This window comes from Eleutherodactylus coqui, chromosome 1 (assembly GCF_035609145.1).
Source record: "Eleutherodactylus coqui strain aEleCoq1 chromosome 1, aEleCoq1.hap1, whole genome shotgun sequence".
Taxonomy (NCBI): Eukaryota; Metazoa; Chordata; class Amphibia; order Anura; family Eleutherodactylidae; genus Eleutherodactylus; species Eleutherodactylus coqui.
In genome coordinates this window covers 360,875,635-360,893,863 of record NC_089837.1, presented here as the reverse complement: position 1 = coordinate 360,893,863, position 18,229 = coordinate 360,875,635, and the positions used below count along the sequence as shown (strand labels likewise).

Below are 18,229 nucleotides of genomic sequence, written 5' to 3'. Positions count from 1 at the left end.
GCAGGGGAAGCCACAGCCCTTAATTAGTGACTTCCCCACATTCACTTTACAGCTGTGCTCAGGTAATGGCTTTTTCCTTTTACCCGAGCACAGCTTGGGTCAAAGCAACACTCCAGTCCAAAAACAAAGATCGTTTCACCAGCTTCTTTGACTACCTGATGTACACTGTACATCATTAGGCTAAAGGCCCATTTACACGGGGTAAGAGTCAGGCAAGCGATGCCCGACACCCGTCTCCTTGTATACTTGCCCCTGTGCTGTTACACAGGAGCAAGTATCGCTAGATCGGTCACAGTGCGGCCATCATGGAGGTGGAGTGGCTGGAGGAGAGTTCTCTGCCCGCTCTTCCCCGCCCCTCTCCATTCACAGTAAGCAGCGGCAGTTAAGTACTGAACGACTGCTGTTTACACTGAATGGCTAGTTGTTTGGTTTTCAAGCATGCTGAAACTGGAGGACTCTCTGCAGTCTCTGCATGCTTTTACACGGGACGACTAGCATTCAAAACCCCACAGAAGCATGGAATTGTGAACAACTACTAACGATATCATCCCGTCTAAAAGGGCCTTTAGCTTCTACACCTGCTTTCATTACCCAGTGCTGGCTAGTCAGAGCAGAATGAAGTGTCTTAGACTACCGATCGATAATATGCACAGTGTGCATCAGGTACTTAGAAAAGCGGTTCAGCCATCTTTGTTTCTCCTGGAGGCCTGGAGGGTCATTTTAATGGAGCTCATTCGGTAAAATACCAAAAATGAATATTTTTATACAAAAATTATTTTTTATGACATTATTATAGGAAAAACTGACAGTGACTCTTAAAGATGTTAAGAAAAGAATTTAGTGACAGTATATTTGCTGTGCTCATTTGTATTTCACTAGAAAAAAATGTTTTTTATTTACTGCAGCGAACAAATGTAATCAATGTAAATTTATGAATCCCACTAATGCATATTAGTTAATGCACCTGTGCTGCCAGCACTGACTCAAGCCGGTCTTTCCACTACACTCCTGTTCACACCATCAGGTACTGCGCATTGGCCTAGTGAGACATCAGCAGCCACACAACAAGGACTTTCTGTGCATATAATGGCTTGGGGAACTTGTCAGATTGTTTTGGTGCCAAGTACAGGGATTTCTGCAAGACCCCTTCAGGTGAATGGGCCAATTGGGATGGTTGCAGAAATTTCTTCAGGAAATCTGCCATGTGTGAATCCACCCTAAATGATGTACGCTACTACAGCTCAAAACTAGAGGAGCTTTCCATAACAGCAATCAGATTCCAGCAGTCATATGTACAGCACAGGTTGAGGGCTTATTCCGATGTGCGTATATCGGCCGGGTTTTCACGCCCAGCCGATATATACTGTCCCTCTCTGCAGGGGGAGGAGGCAGGCCGGGAGCAGTGTACTGAGCCCCCCCCCCCCATCTACTCCCCTTGTCATGGTTTGCAAAGGGAGGGGTGGGCGGAGCTAGGTTCCGCCCCTCCCATTGCAAATAGTGGTGAAGGGCAAGGAGGGGGCAGGAGCTCAGTGCACTGCTTTCGGCCCAGCCCAACTCCTCCCCCTGCAGAGAGAGACAGCGTGAAAACCCGACCGATATACGCACATCGGAATAAGCCCTCAAAATCAAAGTGTTGATATTTAAGGAGCATTATTTAACTTTTTTTTCATACACCAATTGTACAACAGGATGAAGAAACATGGTTATATAGCCTATTACAGAAAAAAATGTTGTTTTTCGTTATCTTTACTTACTCCTCTGCCCATTGCCTTTTCTACTGATCACTCAATTAATTGATAAAATTTATACTTGGAGTGGAAAGGAGACAGATCAGAAGGAGACAGATTTGTAGCATTTATTTTTAATGAAAGAGCCAGTTACAGTGTTTCCTACACAAGTCAAAGTAGAGAGGAGGGCAGGAATGGGAGAGCAGCTGCAGAGGAACATAGAGATACTGCAGCAGCTTCTGATAAGTGTTCTATAGAGATGAGCGAACCTACTCGGCCACGCCCCTTTTTCGCCCGAGCGCCGCGATTTTCGAGTACTTCCGTACTCGGGCGAAAAGATTTGGGGGGCGCCGTGGGTGAGTGGGGGGTTGCAGCGGGGGGGAGAGGGAGAGGGCTCCCCCCTGTTCCCCGCTGCTACCCCCCGCTCCACCACGCCTCCCCCCGCCCCCCTGCGCCCCCCGAATCTTTTCACCCGAGTATATTTGCTCATCTCTAGTGTTCTACTGTTTCACCCTAGAGCTAAATTAACAGCAACACTGCTCGTTAATGCTGTAAAATGTCCTTCATACTGCTGCTGCTGGAAAAGAATTTACATAAATTAGGAAATCTTGAAAGTTATTATACTATGGTATACAATAGTTGGGTTACCTTTCACTATAAGCCTTTTCTTTCCACATGCACTGTAGTTTTTCGCATTGTACATATGAGTGATAGTGTACATGTATACAGCTGAGTCCGCTTGCTTTAGGGATTTGAATGATATTTCACTTCTATTCTTCACAAATTCTTTACAGTCCTAAAAAAAACAAGCAGTATGTATTTTATCACATTGATTGTTAAAATGTGTAATATATTGCCAATAACCTTCCAACATAGCCTAGATCAGAGGTTTTCAACTCCAGTCCTCAGCGGCCCCCAACAGGTCATGTTTTCAGGATATTCTGTAGTAAGAACACCTGTGGCAGTGTCTGAGGCACCAGCAATAATTACATCACATGTGCAAAACTGAGGAAATCCTGAAAACATGACCTGTTGGAAGTCATGAGGACTGGAGTTGGGAAACACTGGCGTAGATGATAGTCTGTTTAATGGTAGTCTCTCGAGATTCTATTCAAGAATTGATATTTAACAAAATTTCCTGATATAATTATCACACTCCCTCACATTTTTCAGTCCCCAGCCACCAGAATACAGATGAAGGCTGCCGGGGATGGGGGAGAAGAGCCGGACAGCACTTCTAGGTGGGTTCAATTTTTTTCTTTTTTTTAACAGTTAGGGATGATTTTCGGGGTAGGGCTTATATTTTAAGCCACCCCCTGAAAATCATCGCTGCAGGGGGTTGCCTTCTTCCCATTGCTTTCAAAAGCAATGAGATAGCATCGCGGTCCTCTGCCACTGCTGTGGCACGGGAATCTTTTGTGCCCGAAGGGAGTCCCATCATCACTGAACACTGTGACAGTGCTGTCACAAAGTTCAATGATGAGGTGACCTTTGTGGAGCAGCTGCGCTTTTGCAAGCACAGCCGCTCAAGTAAAAGGGGATCTGAAACCTTACCCGTTGAAAGCCTGCTTTTGGGCACGTGAAAAAAAAAGCACAGAGCTTTGGTCACGCGCATTTTGCACATGCGTGTAGCGCATTCTTTTGCACACATAGGCACGCAAAAAGAAAAACGCTCATCTGACCGAGTCCTAAGGGTGGTTTCACATCTGCATTGGAACCTACAGCGGGAGCATGCAGCGCTTTTTCTTCCATCCCTAAAACCAGGCAGCTGGGTGAAAAGCAGGCAGACGCCATTATACTCAATGGGGTCTGCCCGGCGCTGTTCAATTTAGTCCAGAGATGGAACAGTTCGCAGTTCGACCACGGGGATTCCCAGCGTGTGAAAGTACCCTAATCCCTCCATTCCCCCCCCCCCAAAAAAAAAAAACAAGATAGGTGCCACAGAAAATGCAGCTCATTCCACAAAAAAATAACTATCAAACTCCTATGTCAATGGAGAAGTAAAAAAAGAATGGCTGTGAGAATGTAGGGATGCAACAAAAAGTGAAAAACTCCTCTTCCAAAAAAGCATTGTATCATTAAAATGAATAATTTTATCAAGAAAAAATAACAAGATTCTTAATACTCCCTGGACAACTAATGACTACTCTCAATTTTACCTTAAGGGCTCAGTCACACGGGCGCATCGGCACCCGTACACCGGCGCCGATGCGCCCGTGTGACTGACAGTTAGGCCTCATGTCCACAGGGAAAATAACATTTTAAATCCGCAGCGGATCACCCACGTGCGTGATCCGCACCTAAAATTTCCCATTGGAATGCATTGACCACCCGTGGGTAGATAAATAGCCGCAGATGGTATTTTTAAGTGATTTTAAAATTTCATGCACGTGAAAAAAAACGCGACATGCTCCATTCAAGTGCGGATCACGCGTGCGGGAGCACATAGAGCTCATAGCTCAATTGATCTCCTGCATGAAAAAAAAAGTAAATTTAAGCTCATCTGCACTGCATCCGCAGCAGAAATCCGCGTTACATATCCGCAGCGGATCTGATTTTCCCTGTGGACATGAGGCCTTAGGCCTCATGTCCACGGGCAAAATAGGATTTAAAATCCACAGCGGATCACCTGCATGCAGATCCGCATCCCATAGGGATGCATTGACCACCCGCAGGTAGATAAATACCCGCAATGGTCAATAAAACGGAATTTTAAAAAAATGGAGCATGAAAAAATCTGGACCATGCTCCATTTTCATGCGGGTCTCCCGCAGGGACGGCTCCCGCAGGCTTCTATTGAAGCCTATGGATCCGCAGGAGACATAAAATAAGAATTAACTTACCCGCAGCGGACCGGGCAGTTCTTCTCTTCTTCACGGCCGGATCTTCTTTCTTCGGCCAGGCGGATGTGCCCGGCGCATGCGCGCGGCGCGCGGCCGGCGTGCCGAGCACATCCACCGGCCAAAGAAAGAAGATCCGGCCATGAAGAGGTGAAGACCTGCCCCGTCCGCTGCGGGTGAGGTAATTCTCATTTTAAGCGCTCATGTCCGCGGGGCAGGAGGGACCCGCTACGGATTCTCCATGTAGAATCCATAGCGGGCCTGATTTTCCCCGTGGACATGAGGCCTTAGAAGACGGCCATACCTGAAGACGGACGTCTCTCTGCAGTGCTGATGAAAGAACACATGTTCTTTCTCCCGACGCTGCAGAGACGTCCGTCTTCAGGTACGGCCATCTGCTATCTGCAGTAACACGGGCACCGATGCGCCTGTGTTACTGAGCCCTCAATGGGTTGCCCTAGCAGTTTTTGCTGCAGGAAGCAAACCACTCCATACATTGCTCAGTGGTTCAGGTTGGTACTGCAGGCTGAGTCTCATTCACTTCAATAACAATCAGCCTACAGTACCAACCTAGACTGCTGCCTATAGTTACAAATCCTGAATCAGACAGTGCAGTCAAGTTGTTTTTGATGCAATTATCATAAAAACATGTTCTCTAATTTAGCCGTAATTTTACATGAGCCGCTATAGTTTGATGCAGTTTTGTGGTAATTGCAGTTATATACCACAACCTAACCACACTAATTAACACAAAGGGCTTGTTCACACCTGCACATGCTATATCCATTTGTGGAGAAGAAAAGAGGTACTGAAACGGTGTGTTCTGCAAATATTTCAGCATTTGTCCCCATTGATTTTGATGTGTTTTCAAAAAAACAAATTCTGTTTGATTGTGTTCCATTATAGTTTTTTTTTTTAAACAGAATGGAATCAAACGGAAATCATTTTGTTTTTGAAAACCCATTGAATTCAACACTTTTTTTCGTTTCAGTTCTATTTTTCTGCTCTCAAAATGGAACAGCCAGACAGAATTCAAATAAAAATAGCAAAAGTAGATGTGAATGAGCCCTAACATGTTTGTATATATGGTAATGGGTAATTCAGGACATTCATTAATATGACTGAATTATATTTAGCACTAGCTTACCCGTCGCGCGTTGGTGCGAATACAGACATACATACATTCGTTTTTATATATCTAGATAACAACCAATCACAGCGCAGCTTTTTTAGGTTACCTCAGTGGTATAATATATAACACCCAATCACAGCGCAGCTTATATGTTACCTCAGCAGTATAAAATATAACAACCAATCACAGTGCAGCTTTCATGTTACGTCAGCAGTAAGATAAATAATTTCCCGTTTCTATGACACCGGAAAGTGAGAAAATAACATTCCATACGTAAAATTTGGACGCTAATTCTTTTGCGCATTGAATTGAATAATGGAGTTGGGACCCATTAGCTTTTCCTATTTATGACATAATCAATGCTCGGGCCAAATTTCGAGTTTCTATGACAACGTGAAGAGAGAGAATTAGATTCTGAACGTAAAATTTGGACGCTAATTCTTTTGCGCATAGAATTGAATAATCAAGTTGGGACCCATTAACGTTTCCTATTTATCACATAATCAATGCTCGTGCCAAATTTCGAGTTTTAATGACATTGGGAAGCGAGAAAATTAGATTCCGTACGTAAAATTTGGACGCTACATTCCGTACATAAAATTTGGACGCTAATTCTTTTGCGCTTAGGATTGAATAATCGAGTTGGGACCCATTAACTTTTCCTATTTATGACATAATCAATGCTCGTCCCAAATTTCCCGTTTGTATGACATTGGAAAGTGAGAAAATTACATTCTGCACGCTTTTGCGCATAGAATTGAATAATCGAGTTGGGACCCATTAACTTTTCCTATTTATCACATAATCAATGCTCGTGCCAAATTTCAAGTTTCTATGACATTGGGAAGCGAGAAAATTAGATTCCGTACGTAAAATTTGAGCGCTAATTCTTTTGCGCTAAGAATTGAATAATCGAGTTGGGACCTATTAACTTTTCCTATTTATGACATAATCAATGCTCGTGCCAAATTTCAATTTTCTATGACATTGGAAAGCAAGAAAATTAGATTCTGTACGTAAAAATTAGACGCTAATTCTTTTGCGCTTAGGATTGAATAATCGAGTTGGGACCCATTAACTTTTCCTATTTATGACATAATCAATGCTCGTGCCAAATTTCAAGTTTCTATGATATTGGGAAGTGAGAAAATTAAATTCCGTACGTAAAATTTGGATGCGAATTCTTTTGCGCTTAGAATTGAATAATCGAGTTGGGACCTATTAGCTGTTCCTATTTATGACATAATCAATGCTCGTGCTAAATTTCAAGTTTCTATTACATTGGGAAGTGAGAGAATTAGATTCCGTACGTAAAATTTGGACGCTAATTCTTTTGCGCTTAGAATTGAATAATCGAATTGGGACCCATTAACATTTCCTATTTATGACATAATCAATGCTCATGCCAAATTACATTGGGAAGTGAGAGGATTAGATTCCGTACGTAAAATTGGATGCTAATTCTTTTGCGCTTAGAATCGAATAATCGAGTTGGGACCCATTAGCTTTTCCTATTTATGACATAATCAATGCTCGGGCCAAATTTCAAGTTTCTATGACATCGCGAAGTGAGAAAATTAGATTCCGTACGTACAATTTGGACGCTGATTCTTTTGCGCTTAGAATTGAATAATCGAGTTGGGACCCATTAACTTTTCCTATTTATGACATAATCAATGCTCATGCCAAATTTTAAGTTTCTATGATATTGGGAAGTGAGAAAATTAGATTCCGTATGTAAAATTTGGACGCTAATTCTTTTGTGCTTAGAATTAAATAATCGAGTTGGGACCTATTAACTTTTCCTATTTATGACATAATCAATGCTCCTGCCAAATTTCAAGTTTCTATGACATTGGGAAGCGAGAAAATTAGATTCTGTACGTAGAATTTGGACGCCAATTCTTTTGCGCATAGAATTGAATAATCGAGTTGGGACCCATTAGCTTTTCCTATTTATGACATAATCAATGCTTGTGCCAAATTTCAAGTTTCTATGATATTGGAAAGTGAGAGAATTAGATTCCGTACGTAAAATTTGGACGCTAATTCTTTTGCGCTTAGAATTGAATAATCGAGTTGGGACACATTAGCTTTTTCTATTTATGACATAATCAATGCTCGTGCCAAATTACATGTTTCTACGACATTGGGAAGCGAGAAAATTGGTGTCAATGATGGAAATTGAACGATCTACATGGGGGGTCGTAACTGTCGACGACGCTGGCACGCGCGCCATTTATCATAGCATAAATGTACTATGCCTATAATCTTTCCAGGAGTGTACTCAACAACTTCCCAAAGTTTCATGGCGATTGGATGAATGGTGTAGTAGCGCATAAAGGACGAACAGACACGCATACAGACAGAAAGACACACACACAGACACGCATACATTCAATTTTATATATATAGATTTCTTTGGGAAGAACAGACAAAGGGTCCTTGGCTGAACACTATTTCACCTCATTCAGGGCTCCCACCCACTGGCGATATTTTCTCCATTGCGATGCGATTCTAAAGTTAAAGTCTTGCATCGCAGTGCAAAAAAAAAATCGGCATGACGCGGGGATGAAGGAATCCTCTGCCACAGCTGTGGCAGAAGTCCCCGGCATTCTATTCCATTGCTTTCAATGGGATCGGCTTCTGCCGATCCTATTGAAAGCACTACTTTCTGCAAGCCATGCGGAATGATTATCGGGGAAGGGCTTGAAATATAAGCCCTTCCCCGATAATCTGCCAAAAGTGTGAAAAAAAAATGTAAAAAATCATACTCACCTCTCCAGCACTCAGCCCCGTCCTCCTGCTGGCTCCCCGAAACTGCTATGAAGCTCTTTCAGCAGTCGGGGATTTAAAAATCCCCGCCTCCTGAAAGAGCTATGCAGATTGGCTGAGGGCTCAGGCAATAGCAGCTACTGCTTAGCTATTGGCTGAGCACTCAGACAATCACACATAGCCCTTAGCTATTCGTTTATGAATAGCTATATTCTTATGAATGAATAGCTAAGAGCTATGTGTGATTGGCTGAGCGCTTAGCCAATAGCTAAGCAGTAGCTGCTATTGGCTGAGCCCTCAGCCAATTTGCACAGCTCTTTCAGGAGGCGGGGATGTTTAAATCCCCGACTGCTGAAAGAGCTTCATAGCAGTGACGGGGAGCCAGCAGGAGGATGCGGCTGAGCGCAGGAGAGGTGAGTACGATTTTTTTACATTTTTTTTTCACACTTATTGATGATTATCAGGGAAGAGCTTATATTTCAAGCCCTTCCCCGATAATCATTCTGCGGGGCTTGGCCGAAACCATTGATTTCAATGGGATCGGCAGCAGTGCCGATCCCATTGAAAGCAATAGAATAGAATGCTGCAGACTTCTGCCACAGCTGTGACAGCTGTGGCAGAGGATTCCTTCATCCTCGCGATCCCCGCGGGGATGAAGGAAACTCCTGCCACAGCTCTCACAGCTGTCACAGCTGTGGCAGAAGTCCCCGGCATTCTCCCTATGCTTTCAATGGGGCTAGCGCTGCTGTCGCTAGCCCCATTGAAAGCACTTGCGATATGCCGGTTCTATACCGGCCTCTTTCTTGCGCTGTGATGCGAGATTTTTCTCGTGCTCTCGCAGGACAAGAAAGAAAATATCGCCAGTGGGTGGGAGCCCTCAGAGACTTCTTGCTGTGTAAGACAGCAGCAGTGTGTCGAGGCCAGTGTTTCCAAACTCCAGGCCTCAAGGCACCCCAACAGGTCATGTTTTCAGGATTGCACAGGAGAGGTAATTAATATCAGTGCCTCACACATTGCCACAGGTGTTCTTACTATAGGAGATCCTCAAAACGTAATCTGTTGGACTTAAGTTTAGAAAGAAACGCTGGTCAAGGTCCTCACTTTGTCCAGCTGAGTGATTATTGCAGGGTGCACTTTAGTCTCTTTTAGAACTACTTCTGAATGTCCTGTGGAGTCGGTCTTTCTTCTCCTAAGGGGCTGACATCGTCCCTTCTTTTACCAGAAAAGTAGAGGTTTGCTGCAAGCAGCCCAGAACCTTTTAAGAGTGAGTGTGGCCGTGTAGTGACCTGGAAAACAGGCACTACAGAACACTGTTTAGTTATGGGGATCGGTAATATAATAACTGGCCCTATGGTTTAATCTGAGTCAGTTTACACAAGGGATGCAGGTAACCAAGCAACCAGTTAGGACGTTTATTAGCCAGCTGCACAATACAGAAAAAATGCATAGAGACTCAGATGAGGAAGGTAGCCTAGCAACCAGAAAGGTTGTGATTGGCTGCAGACAAACTGGTCAGGTGACAGAGATGATAAATAGAGGGCAACGGTCACAGGAGTGAGTGAGACGCACCAGGCAAAGCAAGTGCCAGAGAGTAGAGGCGGAATACGTTTAAGCAATAAGTAAAGAGAGTAAAGAGTAGTGAGAAAAGAGAGGTGACAGGCAGAGGAGCGCCAAGAAGAGCAGTGCCAGGCAGAGAGAGAGCGAGATACAGAAAAAAAGCAACCTGCAGGACATAAGAAAGTGCCAGGCAGGAGAGAGAAGTGAAAAGAAACAAAGAACAGCTGTGAGAGTGAGAGAAAGAGAGAAACAAGAGAAAAATACATGAGGAGAGACAAAAGTAAAAGAGATGTAAATATGAAGAGAGGGAGATAAAGAAATAAAGAGATATAAATACACAGAGGTATAGAGAAAAGAAATCCAGAGTAAGCTCACAGTATATGGATGAGTTAGACACAGGTGTCTACATTGTTGCTATTTGTGTATCAGTTATTATGCACTAAATGTGATGAAGAAAACGACCTCATCTCACTGCCTTATTTAATAATATCGTGGTTGCAACAATTTAAGCAAAATATCTGTGTCTCTGTATTATTCCACACCTCACCACTCACGACTACAAATTGTGCCCAAGAGCGCTGGCGTCCAAACAAAACAAATCACAATTAATTGCCAGCCACAAATAATGATAATAAAATTAGCGCTCACCATAGCGTTTTGTGGCGGCATGACAGCTGCATCTCCGAAAGACACAGAGCTGGTAGTTACGATGGGCTGAATTTGCAGTCTCTACAATAGGTTGGATCTGTCTACAAACAGCGTTCTCTTGCCCACATTGAAGTCTTCCTCTTCAATGCTGGCAGGGAGAAGGAGTTAGAAAGCTTCTTTTTTGCTGCAGGGAAGACTCCTTACTGCTTAAAATTTTCAACTTTGTCCAGAGGACGCGAACATAGTTGAAAGCAATGCATTGTCATCACCAGCGGGCCCGATACAAGTGATCTATTTGCCCTATGCTTAAACCTGGACCCAAAGCTGGTAGCTGTAATGTCCTAACAGCTCTATAGCCACAGGTTGGAGATCACTGGTTTAGAGCTATGTTATACTTTACAGTATGCCATGAATAATAGTTTACATACCTTATACCAACTCGTGGAGTAGTTAGAGCTTTTATACAGATAAGGTATAGAGATTGTTACAGATTCTCTCGAAGTTTTTTTTAATGATTTTGGTGAGGAGGAGTTAATACAGTGGAGAACACTCTTCTCTATCTGTGTCAAATTCATGGCTTCGTATGTTCTGTCCTGTCTAACAAAACAAAACAGTATTTAAAGGAGTTACTAATGAAAAGAGAAAATGGAGCATCAGGTACCACAAATACATATGTATGCACCCCTTATCTATTCATTGTACAAGGCTTTGAGCTTCCTATACCTGCTTTTAAAGTATGTTACAGTTACTGTATGTCAATGTAACAAAAGAAATCCCCAGGTCAAAGGGGTTAAAGACTGGGGGAAAAAATTGCTTTCTAGAAAACTATGAAGCTCCAATACTAGATAAAGCATATGGCCGACAAAGTATCACAATTACTACATTAAAATAAATAGAAATGGAGGTACACAGTGATGCCATGCTCTATGAAACCTAATGAGATAATGTTACAGTTATTACAATATATGCATCAGATCACATGGCGATATTCCTGCGACGTAAAAGCACCCGGCCAGCCAATATAGCGCCGGGTGCTTTTAGGTCGGGCCTAAACGATAGTCCTGGAACTATCTTTTGGTCCGGAATCAGTCAGGTGCTGCATGGGCTCCTATGGGAGCCAATGACAGTGGCTGGAGAAGAGAGGTGGGAGGGAGTTTAGCAGTGTGACTGCTAAACTCCCTCCCTCTTCTCTCCTCCCTTCCGGCTGATTGCAATAGGAGAGGGCGGGGCTAAGTGCTACCCTATCCCGCCTCCTCCCATTGCTGGCTGCGGACGAGGGACAGGATGGGGGGGGGCGGAGCTAAGCTAAGAATTTTTTTAGTGTGCCTATAGATGCACTACGAAATCGCTCCTCTGACTGCACCCTAAAAGAGCTAACTTTGAAAAATAGTAAATCTTTTCTTGAACCACAATTTGACCCCTTTGCGTCACCTTTGGTGGATGATTTTGGAGTCATTAGATTTGTGACATCCTCACCACCACCGTAAAATCATAAAATTTGAGTATGACATATTGAGTGACTGTCAGGCAAGGTCAAAGTTCCTATGTTAAGTCTAGCGGTGCTGTTGTGCTTCAGCCAGCAGTGCCTCTAGGGAGAGTCAAGAATTGCTAAGTGAAGTTCATATCTAGTGCTTACCAGTTTGACTGTTGCCATGTCCCTAAAACGTGGAAGACCAAGCCGTGGGCGGCGTACAGTTCAAAGAGTACGCTCAGATGGAAGTTGGAACACTGAAAATGTAGTTTATCCTGAAGTCCTTGCCAATTAAAATAATCAGTTCTTAAAACATTTGCAACCATTTTTCTAAACACTTTATGTTTACTTAGCGAACATTTGGATAGAGCTGTACCCTCTGTTCATAAACCTTACACAGTGCTATAGAGCCACCAAGATGTTAGCCAGGGGAAGACATTTAATGGTAACCACAATGACCCTCCCATTTGTGGCTTGCAACTCATATTGCCACAAATAGATAGCAACATATGAAAAAACAAAATCAGCGCCTACTATTTCACGATGATTTCAATATTGGTGAATATAGAATGGACTCACCTGGTGCCCAATGGAACTCCCTGCCCCGAGAGTCCACCGGCACTTTCTATTCACGTTCGTCTATCACACCACCCTGGGTCTTGAATCCGGATCACCAGAGAGTCGTCAGTGGGTTAACAGCCTTCAAACCGGCTGTGATATGAAGCACCATATAAAAGCAAAAGAAAACCCGCGCTCGCAGACTCCAGGGATTCAGAAAAAGACGCAGCGGTCCGTACAATGTAATGTTATTAGCAATATCAAATACAATGCGTTTCGGCGATCTTCGTTAATCACCCTTTTCAAGCATAAAAAATTCTAACATCATCATCCAAAGATGGCCCCTGCCAGCAGCGTCTGTATGAAATTGTGAGTTAAAGATTTTGTATAAATATAAGATGATGATGTTAGAATTTTATGCTTGAAAAGGGTGATTAATAGAGATGAGCGAACGTACTCGTCCGAGCTTGATACTCGTTCGAGTATTAGCGTGTTCGGGATGCTCGTTACTCGAGTACCACGCGATGTTCGGGTTACTTTCACTTTCATGTCTGAGACGTTAGCGCGCTTTTCTGGCCAATTGAAAGACAGGGAAGGCATTACAACTTCCCCCTGCGACGTTCAAGCCCTATACCACCCCCCTGCAGTGAGTGGCTGGGGAGATCAGGTGTCACCCGAGTATAAAAATTGGCCCCTCCCGCGGCTCGCCTCAGATGCGTTGTGACAGAGATCAGGGACAGTGGTATCGTGTTGGAGCTGCTGTAGGGAGAGTGTTAGGAGTTAGTGTAGGCTTCAAGAACCCCAACGGTCCTTCTTAGGGCCACATCTCACCGTGTGCAGTAGTGTGGAGGCTGCTTTTAGCAGTGTTGCACATTTTTTTTTTTTTGGTATATCGGCCGTGCAGAGCATTGCGCCCTGCAGTAATAGTCCAGGGACAGAAGTGTGGAGGCAGGGGGAGCGTTGGGAGTTATTGTAGGCTTCAAGAACCCCAACAGTCCTTCTTAGGGCCACATCTAACCATGTGCAGTAGTGTGGAGGCTGCTTTTAGCAGTGTTGCACTTTTTTTTTTTTTGGTATATCGGCCGTGCAGAGCATTGCGCCCTGCAGTAATAGTCCAGGGACAGAAGTGTGGAGGCAGGGAGAGCGTTAGGAGTTATTGTAGGCTGCAAGAACCCCAACGGTCCTTCTTAGGGCCACATCTAACCGTGTGCAGTAGTGTGGAGGCTGCTTTTAGCAGTGTTGCACTTTTTTTTTTTTTTGGTATATCGGCCGTGCAGAGCATTGCGCCCTGCAGTAATAGTCCAGGGACAGAAGTGTGGAGGCAGGGCCAGAAGACATATATTATTGATTGAATATACGCAGTGGTCCTTTTCCAAAAAATATTGGAAAAAAATCTATTTGGCCTGCCTGTCACTGTGCACAGTGTTCTGGGTCCGTGTCTGCTGGGGGTAGTAGTTCTCCAAATAAATACGCAGCCAGCTAAGTGTTACAGCAGGCTTGCACCAAATTATTTCCTGGCTCTAAAATCACCGCTCTGTTGCAGTTAATAACAGTGCAACACTGCAGTTCCGTGACACACACATCAGGGACAGAATTGTGTAGGCAGGGCCAGAAGACATATATTATTGATTGAATATACGCAGTGTGGTCCTTTTCCAAAAAATATTGGAAAAAAATCTATTTGGCCTGCCTGTCACTGTGCTCAGTGCTCTGGGTCCGTGTCTGCTGGGGGTAGTAGTTCTCCAAATAAATACGCAGCCAGCTAAGTGTTACAGCAGGCTTGCGTCAAATTATTTCCTGGCTCTGAAATCACCGCTCTGTTGCAGTTAATAACAGTACAACACTGCAGTTCCGTGACACACTGCAGGGACAGAATTGTGTAGGCAGGGCCAGAAGACATATATTATAGATTGAATATACGCAGTGTGGTCCTTTTCCAAAAAATATTGGAAAAAAATCTATTTGGCCTGCCTGTCACTGTGCTCAGTATTCTGGGTCCGTGTCTGCTGGGGGTAGTAGTTCTCCAAATAAATACGCAGTCAGCTAAGTGTTACAGCAGGCGTGCGCCAAATTATTTCCTGGGGTTCCGTAAACGAAGTCAGCCTCCAACCACAGGCCAATAAGCGGCACATTTAATTACAGCGTTCTGTTTCTGCACTACTGCTAATACACCATGCTGAGGGGAAGGGGTAGGCCTAGAGGATGTGGACGTGGACGCGGGCGAGGACGCGGAGGCCCAAGTCAGGGTGTGGGCACAGGCCGAGCCAGTGCGGTGGCCAGGGGTAGAGGCAGGGCCAGACCGGATAATCCACCAACTGGTTCCCAAAGCGCCCCCTCGCGCCATGCCACCCTGCAGAGGTCAAGGTGCTCTACGGTGTGGCAGTTTTTCACAGAGACGCCTGACGACCGACGAACAGTGGTGTGCAACCTTTGTCGCGCCAAGATCAGCTGGGGAGGCACCACCACCAGCATGCACAGGCATATGATGGCCAAGCACCCCACAAGGTGGGACGATGCCCGTTCACCGCCTCCGGTTTGCACCACTGCCTCTCCCCCTGTGCCCCAACCTGCCACTGAGATCCAACCCCCCTCTGAGGACACAGGCACTACCGTCTCCTGGCCTGCACCCACACCCTCACCTCCGCTGTCCTCGGCCCCATCCAGCAATGTCTCTCAGCGTAGCGTCCAGACGTCGCTAGCGCCACTGTTTGAGCGCAAGCGCAAGTACGACGCCACGCACCCGCACGCGCAAGCGTTAAACGTGCAAACTGCCAAATTGATCAGCCTGGAGATGCTGCCGTATAGGCTTGTGGAAACGGAGGCTTTCAAAAGCATGATGGCGGCGGCGGCCCCGCGCTACTCGGTTCCAAGTCGCCACTACTTTTCCCGATGTGCCGTCCCAGGCCTGCACGGCCACGTCTCCCGCAACATTGTACGCGCCCTCACCAACGCGGTTACTGCCAAGGTCCACTTAACAACAGACACGTGGACAAGCACAGGCGGGCAGGGCCACTATATCTCCCTGACGGCACATTGGGTGAATTTAGTGGAGGCTGGGACAGAGTCAGAGCCTGGGACCGCTCACGTCCTACCCACCCCCCGAATTGCGTGCCCCAGCTCGGTGTTTGTATCTGCGGGGGTGTATGCTTTCTCCACTAAACCACCCTCCTCCTCCTCCCCCTACGCAACCTCTGTCTCGCAATCAAGATGTGTCAGCAGCAGCACGTCGCCAGCAGTCGGTGTCACGCGGCGTGGCAGCACAGCGGTGGGCAAGCGTCAGCAAGTTGTGCTGAAACTACTCAGCTTAGGAGAGAAGAGCCACACGGCCCACGAACTGCTGCAGGGTCTGACAGAGCAGACCGACCGCTGGCTTGCGCCGCTGAGCCTCCAACCGGGCATGGTCGTGTGTGACAACGGCCGTAACCTGGTGGCGGCTCTGCAGCTCGGCAGCCTCACGCACGTGCCATGCCTGGCCCATGTCTTTAATTTGGTAGTTCAGCGCTTTCTGAAAAGGTACCCCCACTTGTCATACCTGCTCGGAAAGGTGAGCCAGCTCTGCGCACATTTCCGCAAATCCCACACGCACGCTGCCACCCTGCGGACACTGCAACATCGGTTTAATCTGCCAGTGCACCGACTGCTGTGCGACGTGCCCACACAGTGGAACTCTACGTTCCACATGTTGGCCAGACTCTATGAGCAGCGTAGAGCTATAGTGGAATACCAACTCCAACTTGCGCGGCGCAGTGGGAGTCAGCCTCCTCAATTATTTACAGAAGAGTGGGCCTGGTTGGCAGCCATCTGCCAGGTCCTTGGAAAATTTGAGGAGTCTACCCAGATGGTGAGCGGCGATGCTGCAATCATTAGCGTCACCATTCCTCTGCTATGCCTCTTGAGAAGTTCCCTGCAAAGCATAAAGGCATACACTTTGCGCTCGGAAACAGAGGCGGGGGAAGACAATATGTCGCTGGATAGTCAGAGCAACCTCATGTCTATATCTCAGCGCGTTGAGGAGGAGGGGGAGGAGCATAAGGAGGAGGGGGAAGAGACAGCTTGGCCCACTGCTGAGGGGACAGATGCTGCTTGCCTGTCATCCTTTCAGCGTGTATGGCCAGAGGAGGAGGAGGAGGAGGGGGAGGAGCATGAGGAGGAGGGGGAAGAGACAGCTTGGCCCACTGCTGAGGGTACAGATGCTGCTTGCCTGTCATCCTTTCAGCGTGTATGGCCAAAGGAGGAGGAGGAGGAGGATCCTGAAAGTGATCTTCCGAGTGAGGACAGCCATGTGTTGCGTACAGGTACCCTGGCACACATGGCTGACTTCATGTTAGGATGCCTTTCTCGTGACCTTCGCGTTACACGCATTCTGACCACTACGGATTACTGGGTGTACACACTGCTCGATCCACGGTATAGGGAGAGCCTTTCCACTCTCATTCCCGAAGAGGAAAGGGGTTCGAGAATGATGCTATACCACAGGGCGCTGGTGGACAAACTGATGGTAAACTTCCCATCCGACAGCGCTAGTGGCCGAAGGCGCATTTCCGCGGCCCAGGTAGCAGGAGAGGCGCAGAGATCAGGCAGCATATACAGCGCAGGCAGGGGAACACTCTCTAAGGCCTTTGACAGCTTTATGGCTCCCCAGCAAGACTGTGTCACCGGTCCCCAGTCAAGGCTGAGTTGGCGGGAGCACTGTAAAAGGATGGTGAGGGAGTACGTAGCCGATTGCACGACCGTCCTCGTTGACGCCTCTGCCCCCTACAACTACTGGGTGTTGAAGCTGGACACGTGGCCTGAACTCGCGCTGTATGCCCTGGAGGTGCTTGCTTGTCCTGCGGCTAGCGTCTTGTCAGAGAGTGTGTTTAGTGTGGCTAGGGGAATCATCACGGATAAGCGTACCCACCTGTCAACCGACAGTGCCGACAGGCTTACACTCATCAAGATGAACAAAGCCTGGATTTCCCCAGACTTCTCTTCTCCACCAGCGGACAGCAGCGATACCTAAGTAATACGTAGGCTGCACCCGCGGATGGAAGCATCGTTCTCTATCACCATCCAAAACGGGGACCTTTTAGCTTCATCAATCTGTGTATAATATTCATCCTCCTCCTCCTGCTCCTCCTCCTGAAACCTCACATAATCACGCCGAACGGGCAATTTTTCTTAGGCCCACAAGGCTCAGTCATATAATTTTTCTAAACAATTTTTATGTTTCAATGCTCATTAAAGCGTTGAAACTTTCACCTCAACCAATTTTTATTTTAACTGGGCTGCCTCCAGGCCTAGTTACCAATTAAGCCACATTAACCAAAGCCATTAATGTGTTTCACCTGCCCTCTCGCTTGGGAATGGGCAATTTTTCTCAGGTACATTAGTACTGTTGGTACACCAATTTTTGTGGGCCCTCGCCTACAGTGTAATCCAATTAATTTTTTGCCCACCTGCATTACAGCTGACATAACATCAGCTGTGATGGGCAATGCAATGGGATATTTTTATGTATCGCCGGTGGGTTCCAGGGAGC

The 18,229-nt window shown here is 46.1% G+C and overlaps 1 pseudogene; it reads right to left on the bottom strand.

Annotated features, from left to right (window-relative positions):
- LOC136577853 (interleukin-18 receptor 1-like) overlaps positions 1–18,229 on the bottom strand; it is a 106,137-nt pseudogene that overhangs the window by 73,344 nt on the left and 14,564 nt on the right.